The sequence below is a fragment of the Lissotriton vulgaris genome, chromosome 11, assembly GCF_964263255.1.
Source record: "Lissotriton vulgaris chromosome 11, aLisVul1.2, whole genome shotgun sequence".
NCBI classification, from domain to species: Eukaryota; Metazoa; Chordata; class Amphibia; order Caudata; family Salamandridae; genus Lissotriton; species Lissotriton vulgaris.
In genome coordinates, this window is record NC_141699.1 from 595,080,454 (window position 1) to 595,092,892 (window position 12,439).

Below are 12,439 nucleotides of genomic sequence, written 5' to 3' on the forward strand. Positions count from 1 at the left end.
CGTAATTTTCTTTCATTAACCTCCTCTGTGTGTTTTGCCAAGACACAAAGGCATGAGGTACGCCATGATGTTTCCTGCCCGTCTTCGAGTGGAACTTGATGGGAAGGCCTGGTTCTTCAATAATCCTGATGTGGCAGCGGCCGGACAAAGAGTCCTGCGATCAGGGGGAAGCTGAGGAACAATGACTTGGTTTAGCGTGAGTTCAGCAGGGGGCTACGGATAGTTGTTCTAGGGGGTGTTTCAGCTGGGTTCGAAATTGGATTTCCTGCAGAATTGTGTGCATGATGTCGTTGAGGAATCTTAGGGTGCAGGGGTGTCCGCAAAGAGTCATGGAGGGGGGGGGTTGTGGGTCGATTTGTAGGCCCTCCTCTGTGTTCTACTTTTAGATTTTCGTAGGTTAGTTGGGGGCGACAGGCACACTGCTAGTTGGGGATGAGCGAAAGCTGTTTGCAGGGAGGGGGGCTGGAGGGGGGTCTGGGGTGGATTTGCATTTCATTGTATTTTGTATTATTGTATGTGGGTTTTTTTCACACTGGGTGCCATCATGCTATCCTGTTCTTTCTTGGAATGGTGATGTCTTCCGTTAAAGGGGTGGTGGGGATCTCCGCATTGAGTTGGAATGTGAATGGGCTGGCGGATAAGATTAAGAGGGGTATGGCTGGCCAGTTGATTCGGAGACACTCCTCGGATGTGGTGTTATTGCAGGAAACTCATCTTATGGGAAAGCGGTGCATGGCTCTCCACAGAGGGGGCTATAAGTTGGTTGTGCATGCTGGTTTTACGACTGAGTCAAGAGGGGTCGGGATTTTGATTAAGAACACCTTCCCGCTGGCCATACAGGCCACATGGACCGATAATAGGGGTAGATATGCTGGCATTTCGGGGTTGTGGGAGGGTAGAACTGTAACTTTTTTGTCTGTTTATGTTCCTCCGGCCCTTCAGACGGATACATTTCACGATCTGTGCAAGATTTTTTTGACGTTGCCTGTTGGGTTGTTGATTGTTGGAGGCGATTTTAACGCAGTTATGGATGGGAAGGTTAATAGGTGCCCGGCTCGGGACTTGTTGCCGTCCCGGAGGTGGTTGGCTGATTTTGTGGACACTACTGGTCTGGTTGATGGTTGGAGGATTAAAAACCCCAGTGATTCTCAATACACTCATGTTTCGGCTGCGCACAAATCCCTTTCCAGGATAGATTATGTACTGGTTCCTGCAGCCCAGGCTGCATGGCTCCGGGAGGTGCGGCACTTGGCTAGGGGGATTTCGGAACACTCCTCTATTTGGATCAGTTTATACCTTGGCGGGCGTGATGTGGCCCGGGGTTACATCTATTAGCGCCTGGCGGTTCCGAGACCCAGCGGCAAAGAAGGAGATTGTGCATGTGGCCGATAGATATTTTCAAGAGAATGTAGACTCAGTAGACTCCAAATTTTCCATATGGGAAGCGTATAAAACTGTCCTTAGAGGGGAACTGCTATTGTATATTTCCGGAAAGAAGAAAGAGGGGCGTGCTGAGATTAATAGGGTGGAATCAGAGATGCTTGCGCTGCAGGGGGAGGTGTCGCTTGTTTCCACGCCGGAGGGATTGCATCGTTTGCGCCTCCTTAAGGATGAGTACCGGAGCCTGGCCCGGGATAATGCGAAGTCACAATTGGCAGATACCCAGAGTAGGGTGTACGAACACTGGGATAAGGCCGGGAAGCTGATAGCCTGATTGAAGAAAGGGGATTGGGCGTCGCGGTTGGTTCCGGTGCTGCGGCCCACTGGGTCAGATAAAATCACGAACCCGCAGGAGATTGTGGACGTGTTTGCTGGCTATCATAGGAAGGTGTATGCGGCCGAATGTAAATACTCGGAGTCTGAGAATGCAGACTTGATTCTTGACATTCCGATGCCCACTCTGTCGGACGAGGACAGGGAGTTCCTTGACTCTCCCCTTACAAATGATGAGGTGGCGCAGGCGATTAGAGGGATTCGTTCTGGTAAGGCTTCTAGCCCTAATGGGCTCCCCGTTGAGCTCTACAAAGTAAACACGAATAAGTTGGCTCCCTTCGTCAGAGACATGTTTGTGGAGAGTAGGGAGAGGGGTCAGCTTCCGTATGATCAGCGTATGATCAGCGTGTTGCGAATATCATAGTCCTGCACTAGGAAGGCAAGGCGAAGACCGAGTTCTTCGTACCGGCTGATCTCCTTGTTAAATGCCGGACCAAAAGTCTTGGCAAAACTGTTGGTGACCCATGAGAATCTACTTCTCATGTGAATGGTCACCCCGGGCAAGCCTTCACTTATGTTGGTCATCTACTGCAAATGGTTGATGGCACAATATGCAAGGGTAAAAAAACAGACTGGTGTCACATAATATCCTGCATCATTTGAGCTGTCTCAAGTAGCTTATGTGAGCTGTCTCTGCACTGTGCAAATACTGCATCAGGCACTCTTCCAGTGTTACACATAGGTTCTGCTTATTTATTCTACCAGGATTTTTCACTTTAGACTCCCATGTTTTGGACCTAACTATAGGTGAGCCTCGCTGTAATTGTAAAGAGATTGTGTACCTGCCAGTTTCTGGCTTTCAAGATAAAGCCAGTACAGAACAGCTTGGATAAGGAGCACTGGACAGGTCACGTGAATACAGGTGCACACAAGTATGAACATATGTGCGGGCTGCGCATGCAAGACTACCATTGTGCACAGCCAAGTACTTGTGCACAGGCAACATGGCACAAAAGGGACTGTGCAAAGATAGGTGCTGTCCTGGGGTGGGCATTCATTCATATGTAGGTTTACTGGAAAATTAGTAGTGCTTTCACTGTAGCAGGTGCTTTGAATTGCAGTTCTCACTTAAGTATACACAGTCCAAAAAAGTTTAAAACTGCAGGAGACAAATGCATGCCAAATTTGAACATGCAGGTCTCCATAGAATACATACATCTATAGGGATGTCAGAAATGGTTATATTTCCCTGGCTCAGCTCAACATCAAGTTATAGTCCTTTATTTCCTCGTTCTTGGCCAAATTATTTGTTCCCAAGCAGAGGGAACAAAGCATCCCCACAAAAAAAAGGAGTAATTATCAGTGATTTACCTAGTTCCTGGGAGAGGTAAGGAGCGTCAGGGAAATATGTATCTTATAAACAGCTGTCACACTGTACCAGGCCCACTGAACTAAGGAGGAAGCCTAGACATATACAACCAACACAGGAGGGAGAGCGGGGGGGGGGCTCCCCTTTAAACTTTTGGTGGGAAGCAATGGGCCTGTAATGTCGGCAATGTGTGAAGTTGTGCAGCACAACATTGTTTTAATAATTAGCAAAGAAGCTCACTCCCTGAATCAAACTTCGGTCCCAGGGGCCCCATACCAGGGACCTGATGCAAGATTGTCGCAGGGATCCTATTCCCCGGGACAACAAAGGAGGCAGCAGCAGATGGCATGGAGTTGACTGGGGCCAGAGACCCCATCCCCCAGGCTCTATTGTTAAGTAGGATGTGCATTCCCATCTGGCTGCAGCGGGAGTACATGAAGTGGGGAACTGGGGGGGGTATACTGCAGTTGTGTGTGGTAGCTTGTCACTTGATGCCAGCTCCTGCACACTGGACTGCAGTGGGCTTCGGTGGCCTTGAAACCACCCTGTGACTCCCAGTGGCCCTATGTTCTGTGGGAAGTGTCTAGTTTGTTTACAAGCTAATTAAATGTTAGCGGGGGAAAACGACATCCGACATGTTTTCGTTTCACTCCTCCTGTACCCCAACATGATTGTCAAGCAGTACTTTACAAAATCCTTAAACTTTACAGAGACAGGAAAACAACGCCTAATCTACAGAATGAAATGAAGAGCCAATTTAAGTTATAAACTGACAAATGACCTATGTTCTTGAACGCACAAGTGTGACAATACAAACAAGATCTAAAGTCACCTTTCTGAATAAAAAGAATGCATGTTCTTGACCTGATAAAATAGGACTTGCCATTATTAGTCTTTTTTTCGAGACCTGAATGGGGTACTTTGTTACCCGTAATAAGAATTAGTGACATACCTTGTGAAGAACTCTCACCCCACACAATTAAGAACCCAATGTCTTACATGGAGTAAAAAACAAACCCTGAATTTCGATATGTCCATGCCAGACACTGCTGTACAAAATAACTTAACAGCCAGCAGCAGCATAGTTAATGTATTGCTAAGTTTTTTCCCGGGATTCACATGGTTTTATTCAGAAGAGGAAGCTACACATTTTATGCTGCATTAAGCAGAACAGGTTAGTCCCTTAAGGTGTCACACCCATGTGCTCATACAACTATAATTATTACTGATGTGGGAGACCGCATTACCCCCCCCCCCCCTCCCCCCCCAATTTAGTTTCCACAATACACCCCATTGCATGCCAGCTTCTCAGAAGCACCTACCTATAGGCAAAAGTTTTCGGTGCACTGCGTATTATGCGAACAAACTGATGGACCTCCAAACAAACATTTTGCAGCGGTGCACCCGCGTTTCTCCATTCCCACAAACCCTTCGGTGTCCGTGCGCTTAATCACTGCCCGCACTCCGTGGTCTATGTAGTTCCCCCTCCCTGGTTTATGTGCTTCCACCATTGCTCGCGATTCTCCATTCCCTGCCTTCTTTATGTTATGTCTGAGCTTCCCTGCTGGCGTCTCTAGTTGGTCCTTGCCCCTCAGCCTTCCGCCCAACTGGTTTGGCGCACATCAACGCCACATATATATTATTTAATTGGCAACCTATTTACTAATCCATATGAGATTGCTAAATAAATGGAAAAAGGCCTCCCTCTTTTGTAGGTGCACGCATCAGCGTTGACGCGCATGCACAAAACGACATAGCAGCAACACTATTTCCAGCCAAGCTATTGTACATCATTGCCAACGCAAACAGGACTCGTGGGTGGAACATACGGTCTGTGTTGTGCTAAAGCTGGTTTCGCGTGCCGTATTTGGTGTGCATTGCATGCTTCGGAACTATTCATAAAACCTTGCACTATTTAGCCAGGTTTCATTTATCTGTAGGGTATGCCTTACCAAGTGTCAGGTACGTGGTTTCCATTAAACTACTCTTAGCACCATATAGTGCTACAATGAAGTTATTTTGTTTCATAGATTTGATGTTCGTTCAGTCATTAACATTTTCATAGAACATGTCAAGCCAGAGCGACTGAATACCTATGATCTTACTAAAGGGATTTCCGGGCCGCCCAAACCTGCGTTCCCAACTTCTATTAAAAGGTACACACTCAGAAATGTGGTTTAAAAAGGTTTTTTTTTTTAGCGATTTTGTAGAGTCATTTCTATATAAATCAGTAAGCATCAACACAAAGATTCACCTCTGTTATTTGCGATTGTCCACTACTAGAGTTTCTCACTTTGGTCCACCTAGGGTCAAATCACAAAGCTTCAACTCCAACATGCCCTTAAAAATCCCCAAATTAATAATTTCCAGGATATGCGATAGACTTGCCAGGTATCTAGTTGACAGTATAGGAAGGAGGGGCTTCAATGAGGTTCAGAATGCATATGTGGAACGAAGGAGGGACAGGGGGTCTTCGATAATACCATGACATTTCTATGCCCTCGGTTTGTTATAAGTGTAAAGGTTTTTTTCTTCGCCTGTTTCACCCAGTAATTAAGCCTATGCCGAAAGCGAATTATGCAGGAGCCAGCACATAGGGAGGGCTAACTTAGAGCTACAGTTTGTATACAAACTGGGAAATAACTACCAGAATATTGGGTCATGATATCGCATGAGGAGCCAATCAATGTCCGTGGTCAGGCCCTACTGGGTTTATCCTAGTCTCACAAAAAGGCATACCACCTAGCGAGCTCGTGCACGTTTAGAACAGCTTGAAATGCACCCCTCACAATTGGCAAAGCATCTGGAGGTAGACTAGCGTTCCAGGCCAGAAATCGATATTCATTTAAAGAGCATGTGGGGCCAAAACATCTGCGCTAATTTCCAAATGTATCAGGAGCATTGTAGAATAATAAAGGGACAACGACCACCTTTCATCGACGAAAACAGCAGCCATCAGCCGTGCAGATTATAAATTAAGGGGGTGTGGTGTCAACAAATCACTATCTTGCAGGTCGGACAGGAATGCAGGAACCCGCATCTCGTTTATAATAGAGCGTGTTGCCCGCCTTTCTTCAAATACACGGGGAATATATGTGCACTCCCCAAAACTTGTGTAAGGAGGGAAATGTTCAAAAGGGCCCATGGGTGGGGAATGCTACGAGTTCGCATTAAACGCACCCCGAATCAGGTGGAGACAGAACATTTGTTCACACCCCACGAAGAAATTACGTCAGAAGGAGAAGAAAACGCAAAAACGCCCTTGAATCGGAGCAAGCATAAGACAGATAGAGCCGTCGACCAGGAGCCCGCCCGCACTCACCGGTTGTCTGAGGCGGCGGCGGCTCCTCTCCGCTGGGCTCTTCTGGGTGACCGTGGCAGGGCTCTCTCCTCGGGAGAGCCTCGCCGGAGGACGGTTCCTTCTTCTTCCCGGCAGGAGCGCGGGGTGGCCTCCCGTCCGCTTCCTGGTTTCTCCTCACTCCAGCAGCCAATCACCGCGCAGGTCACCCGGCGAGCCTCCCGCAGCCTGAACCAATGGCAGCGCGGCTCCCGGGTGACGTCAGCGGTGGTTCCCTCGGCTTCTCCGCGGCCCCGGGGCTGCGGCGGTGATTTTCACGGGCAAAACGGCTGTGCACAAAAAGCGCTCAGGGGGAAGCACAGCGCTTCGGACTGACTGTGGGAGGGGGCGGGAAAGGGGGAGGAGAGACGCAGAAGACGGCCGGAGCAGGAAGGTGGGTGCCGGCAATGCCGGAACAGATTCGGGGGCGTTCCCGGCTTTTGGCTGACGTATCATGACGTAGCCAAAAGCCAAAGATTCTCGGGAACGCCCCCGAATCTGGTCCAGCCATGACGGACGCCTCTCTGTTCCAATGGCTAGCCTCCATTTATGGAGCTAGCCAATGGGACAGGGGGGCGTATTCCAGAGTCCTTACTGTAATCAAGAGATTTCTCTGGAGGCGGAGCTTACAGCTCCGTCCCCCAGCGAAACCTAAAAGAGACCGGGAAGGATGGTGTGTCTCTTCGGTAAATGAGATATTGGGAAACATCGGTGGAGGAGTTACATAACCGGCAATACGGTAAGCGGCCAATAAATACACTGGGAGCACTTGCGAAATGTAAACCAACCATGCGGGCTAAACGCTAGATAAAGTTAAAAACGGGTTTGTAAACAATTGACTTCTGCCCGAAACATACCACTCAGCAGAGTTCATGCCTAAATCGAAACGGGAAGGAAAGCGCGAAAACCAGTGAGCCCTAAGTGCGAGATTTATTAAATAACGCACAAATGTATAATTAATGTGTCGAACTAGAGTTATTGTAATAATGGGTTTATGCGACTGTGCATGTAGCATGCCTTTCTAAAAATAATGTGTGTTAATAAATAGTCTCACGCTGGTACACATAAAAAAGGTTTGTGAACGAACGGAGCACGAAGCAGACCCTCATTAGACAGTAGTTTAAAGCTGTAAGAGTTTTGTTAAGAAAATATAATCGTTATTGAAAAGCGCGGCGCTGGGTACAATCACGGCTCAAGTGAGCACCATGCGTAAAAACAGTTTGTCGTAAACGATTAAGATGTGAAGGTAGACACGCAGCGTGCGCGATTAGAACTGCAAACACATAATTGTAACATTAAGCTTTCTGTGAAAAGACACGGTTAAGAAAATGTAACAGTAACTGTAACTTGCAGCGCTGGGGAGAACCATGGCTCATGTGAGCACCAGGCTGTAAAATAGTTTATCTAAAGCAATTAAGGTGTATAGATAAACACAAAGCAGGCGCGATTAGAACAGCACGCAAAATAAATCACACAACTGTCACACTGAGCTCTCTGTTCCTTTCGAGGAAAGACAGGGGGAGACAAATACGGAAAAATAACCCATGCTTAAATAGTTTTAATGGGAGTATAGAAACTTCAAACTGTGACTTAAAGCACAAAGAAGGTTTCATTTTGAATAAGAGATTATGTACCATGTTCACAATATACAAAGGGGGTAATATCATGATATTTTCCCATAGAGCCCCCTGCAAGAAGGACAATTGAAGGAAGTCCATATCACTACAGGAGTAACGAGGGTTTAACCATATCAGGAACTTGTATCCAATCCTATAAGGTGAGAGCCATAACGAATATGGAATTGTAAAAAATATTTTTATAACCTAGAAAGGGAATTGATCAATGTACATTCATGCTTTTTCTAGAGTTGGAATCAGCAAAATTTCAAAATATAAAAACGGTAAACTGGGAACAACCATACCAGAAAGACATCAAGGAAAATAGGTGAGCGAGGTTTTTTGCGGCTAATGGGTTGAAAAATAATGGAATCATGCAACTAAAAGGAACTATTCTAATTCTTCCAGATTAAATAAATCCAAATCACTGAGACAACCTAATAGAAGCCTACACCGATGTAAACGCCGGATTACCCTAACTAAGGTGTGTAATAAAATAGGTTGTAATAAGATAGGATTACCTAGTCAGAATAACTCACAGTGAAAGTAAGGAGGGGGAACTCAATATGTTATTAACTGCTTCCCTACAGGGCAGAATTGAACATAACTGCCAGAGAAATGGAAAAGAATATACACTGCGAGCAATATTAAGTGCCTTGCTTAAACACAGAAGGTATGAGTTTGGGTGATCATAGTATGCCTAAAATCTGACACCTAGATTAATGATCCAGCTAACAAAAACCTTTTTTTGTTGGTAGAGCGAGACTTCAATAAGCTGCCAAAGAAGTTTTACTTCAATCAAATGTCCTGAGCAGAAAGGGTTATTTTTAGAGGTATGCAATCTCATTGATTGCGTGGTATTTAAGTTGAGGGAAATGAATGTATGCATGGTTATATGAGCCTATATATCCAAGTCCATATTGATCATTAAGGGGGTTGGTTCCAAGGGTCACCATAGTGTTGTAAGTGCCTAGTAGGACCACAAATAACGATGTACAAGCACAGAAAAGAGTGATAAAAAAGTGATAAAAAATAGATAAAGTTGTTTAACATACTGTGAATGTACTCTTACATTGGTATTTTCTGTTTACAGATATATGTGTACATCAGAATTGTCCTGAGGAAGGTGGGGCATATTGCCACAACCACCGAAACGCGTGGACTACCCCGTTGGGGATGTATTGATTTTGTACATTTTATTATTATTATTTGCTACTGCAATTGATGTCTTTGAAAGTGTGTTGACCTCTGTACTCTTGTGTCTATAAATTTGACCAAAAAACACCGAAATCTAGGTACCACTGAATAGACAGATATTGTTTTTAACCAATTGTGATGAATTCATGTCTTATAATTTATCAAATACTTTTTTAAACAATCTTTTTATAATAAAAATTCTGATGTTTTTGTACATGAAATAGTTTAATGTCTTTGTGGTTCTACTATAGCATATAATTGTTGAATAGGCTAAATGGAAACATGTTGTGATGAGTGAATGACTTGGTTCCCCATTGAAATCAAAAACCCAGGGAACAATCAATTCTTTTTTGCATTTATTACCCTGTTCCTGTGGGTGTGACTAGAAGGGTACTCTCTTTTTTTTAGTAATCAATGTGTCCATACACATACCAGTGCTAAAGTTTACTCTTGGGGCCAAATTTACCAACATTTTGCGCTCTTTTTGCATCACAAATTTGATGCAAACCAGTACAAATCACTTTTTTGTTATTGGCTTTCCAGCACAAAACTTGCCCAAATGTAATGAAAAGTAAGGTGCATCGCTGCTTTGCGTTACTGAGCATCAAGGGGGTGTTACATGGGCGGTCCCATGGAACCACCTTTACTTTTTGATGCAAAACCTTATTTCCCAAAAATTTGAGACACAGTTTTGCATCCACAATTAACCCCATTTGAAAGTAGGTGTTAAAAGAAGGGCTGTTTTCCCTTCTTTTTTTTCCAACATTTGCATGTGTGCTGCTGCACTGTACAGCACAAATGAAAAGTTTCAAAAGCTTTCTAAGCATAGTATTTTGTACTAGAAGGGTACCCTTTCAGGACAAAACCTGTACTAAACTCTCGCACACACCCCTGCACTATGGCAAATTAAAAAAGAAGAGTTAATGGATTCTTAATGTGGGAGGCATGAATTTCTAAAGAAGGAATTTTAGGTGTAGGTTGCATGGAAAAATCTCTTGCACACGGGACTCTGACACATGAGGGTTTTTATTAGCATTCATTCTCCTGAATATGGCACGCCATTTTGAAGGCCTTAAGGTTCAGTGTGCCACCAGCGACACCTCTCTTGCCGATGAGGATCAGGCATATGCCGTTGACTCTGATGATATTGATGCTCTGTGTCTCCTTGCCATCCTTTTCTGGCATGGTCCGCAGGTCCATGCAGTTTAAACCCTGCTGGTACAGGTGGTCTCTAATCACCATGCATCGCTTGCCACCAAGCGTTAGTCCTACAGTGTAGAAGCAACCCCTGTTTGAATTTACCACGTCACTCATCTCGCAATTGGTAAGGTTCTGTAGGAGCCCTCCAGGTTGGGCTGCAAGAAGCTCACAGTTGCAGTTACAGAAGATAGCAGCATCCTGGCACAGACCATCCTCCATCAACAAGCTGATGTAGTTTTTCCACTTTGCCATTTGCCAGTAATTTGGTGCCTTTTTTACACCATATGAAGCCCAGGGAGTTCCTCGTACGTGATTATAGGGTGGAATTTCCTTCCCCCCAGTGTTTACCACAGGGCTCTGTATCTTAAACCCATCCAGCCTGCATGATCTACTCACTGTTGGCTCAAAGGTGGTCTTCACATCCCTGTTGAGTGAAGTATTGTTACCCATGGAAAGGTCGCCTTGACTCCAGTCTTGGTGATGAGGGAAGGCTTAGGTGGAATTCAGGAGATTAAAGCTGCAGGTCTTTCAGCAGACCCTCATGTGCCTCTCTGAACACAGCCTCTCCAGCTGTTCAAGCCAGAAGGATTATGTCATACTCTTCCTGTGACGTCACAGTGGCTGGCTGTCCTTGAGTCATGTCTAACTCCACACCCTCAAAGGGCCCATCATTTTGACCTAGCAAAAGACTGGCTGATTTAGGGGCGTGATACCAGACTGGTTGTCAGCCTTCCAGGTGAGCAGGACACATACAACTCCAGATCCGCTATTTGTGTACCTTATAAGGAGTCATGTGATGTGCCCCAGCATCCATTATTTCAGTCTTTGCCATTCATTCTCTGCTTTCATGCAAGTGTTATACAAAGACTAGGCTGAGGTTTAAAATGCAAGGCTGCTCATTGTGTTTACAGGCTTGCTATCGTTGCATGTTTTAGCCAAAGCTGAATCTCACCAAAACACGGATCTACATCAAAGACTGCAAACCTACTGCTAATAGGGCATTGACCTACGTTATGTACTCAGCCACCCTAAATTACAAGCTGCTTGCCGTCTGCTAAACCCTAAAACACAGTTTACTAAACTGGGTGGAGCAAAAGACAGTAATAGGAAATAGCATGTTCACATTTTATAATTACTCCATATAGCATAAGTCAATGACTCAGTTCCATACGTCATTTCCTTAATCATTATGGGCCCACATGCATCAATGTCGTCTTTTGCGATTTCTAAATTGAGATAAATAGCGATTCGCAATTTAGAAATCTCAAAAGGCTATGCATGATTATTTTTTTAATTTTTATGCAATTCGGTAGAAATCGCTATTTTTACCGAATCGCATAAAAAATGCGATTTTCAAATTGCGAATTCGCAATTCCCATTCATTCCTATGGGCCCATAGGAATGAATGGGAATTGCGAATTCGCAATTTGAAAATCACAAATCCTGATTGCATTTCAAGGGTGGTGAGGGGGGTTCAAATGAATCCACCCTGCACCCATGAAATGCTGTTTTCGCATCATGTTGCACACACACATGTCCTAAGGACATGTGTGTCCGTAACATGAATGTTAAAAAAATGCATTTTCAGCGTTATTTTCACTTTTTGCAAATTTACCGAGTAGTTCAACTACTCGGTAAATTTATCCCTCTAATTGCGAATTCGCAATTTAAAAAGTATTCATGCATTGATTTTAAGAAATCGCAAATTTGCGATTTCTTAAAAGCAATCGCATTTTTAGAAATCGCAAAAATGTTGCGATTTCTAAAAATGCTTGATGCATTCCAAAAAGCATTTTTGGAATCGCAAACGGCCGATTTTAAGGAATCGCACCGTTTGCGACTCCAAAAAATGCTTGATGCATGTGGGCCTATATGTTTATTTAAACTCAGTTTTATAAAATGGGTATACAAAAAATTCGCAGTATACTATTTTTTGTTTACATGTTTATATTTTTTTCTTGTGTATCACAACAGAACAAAGTAGATGACAGATCGCAAGCTTGTATC

General features: G+C 44.5%; 1 long non-coding RNA gene across 1 annotated transcript; it reads left to right on the top strand.

Moving 5' to 3' along the window:
- Positions 1-8,105: 8,105 nt before the first annotated feature.
- On the top strand, positions 8,106-8,927 carry LOC147683198 (uncharacterized). The gene is made up of 5 exons (XR_015301028.1): positions 8,106-8,196; positions 8,285-8,363; positions 8,444-8,519; positions 8,626-8,708; positions 8,794-8,927. It is a non-coding gene; the product is annotated as an uncharacterized LOC147683198 (long non-coding RNA).
- The last annotated feature ends 3,512 nt before the right edge of the window (positions 8,928-12,439 follow it).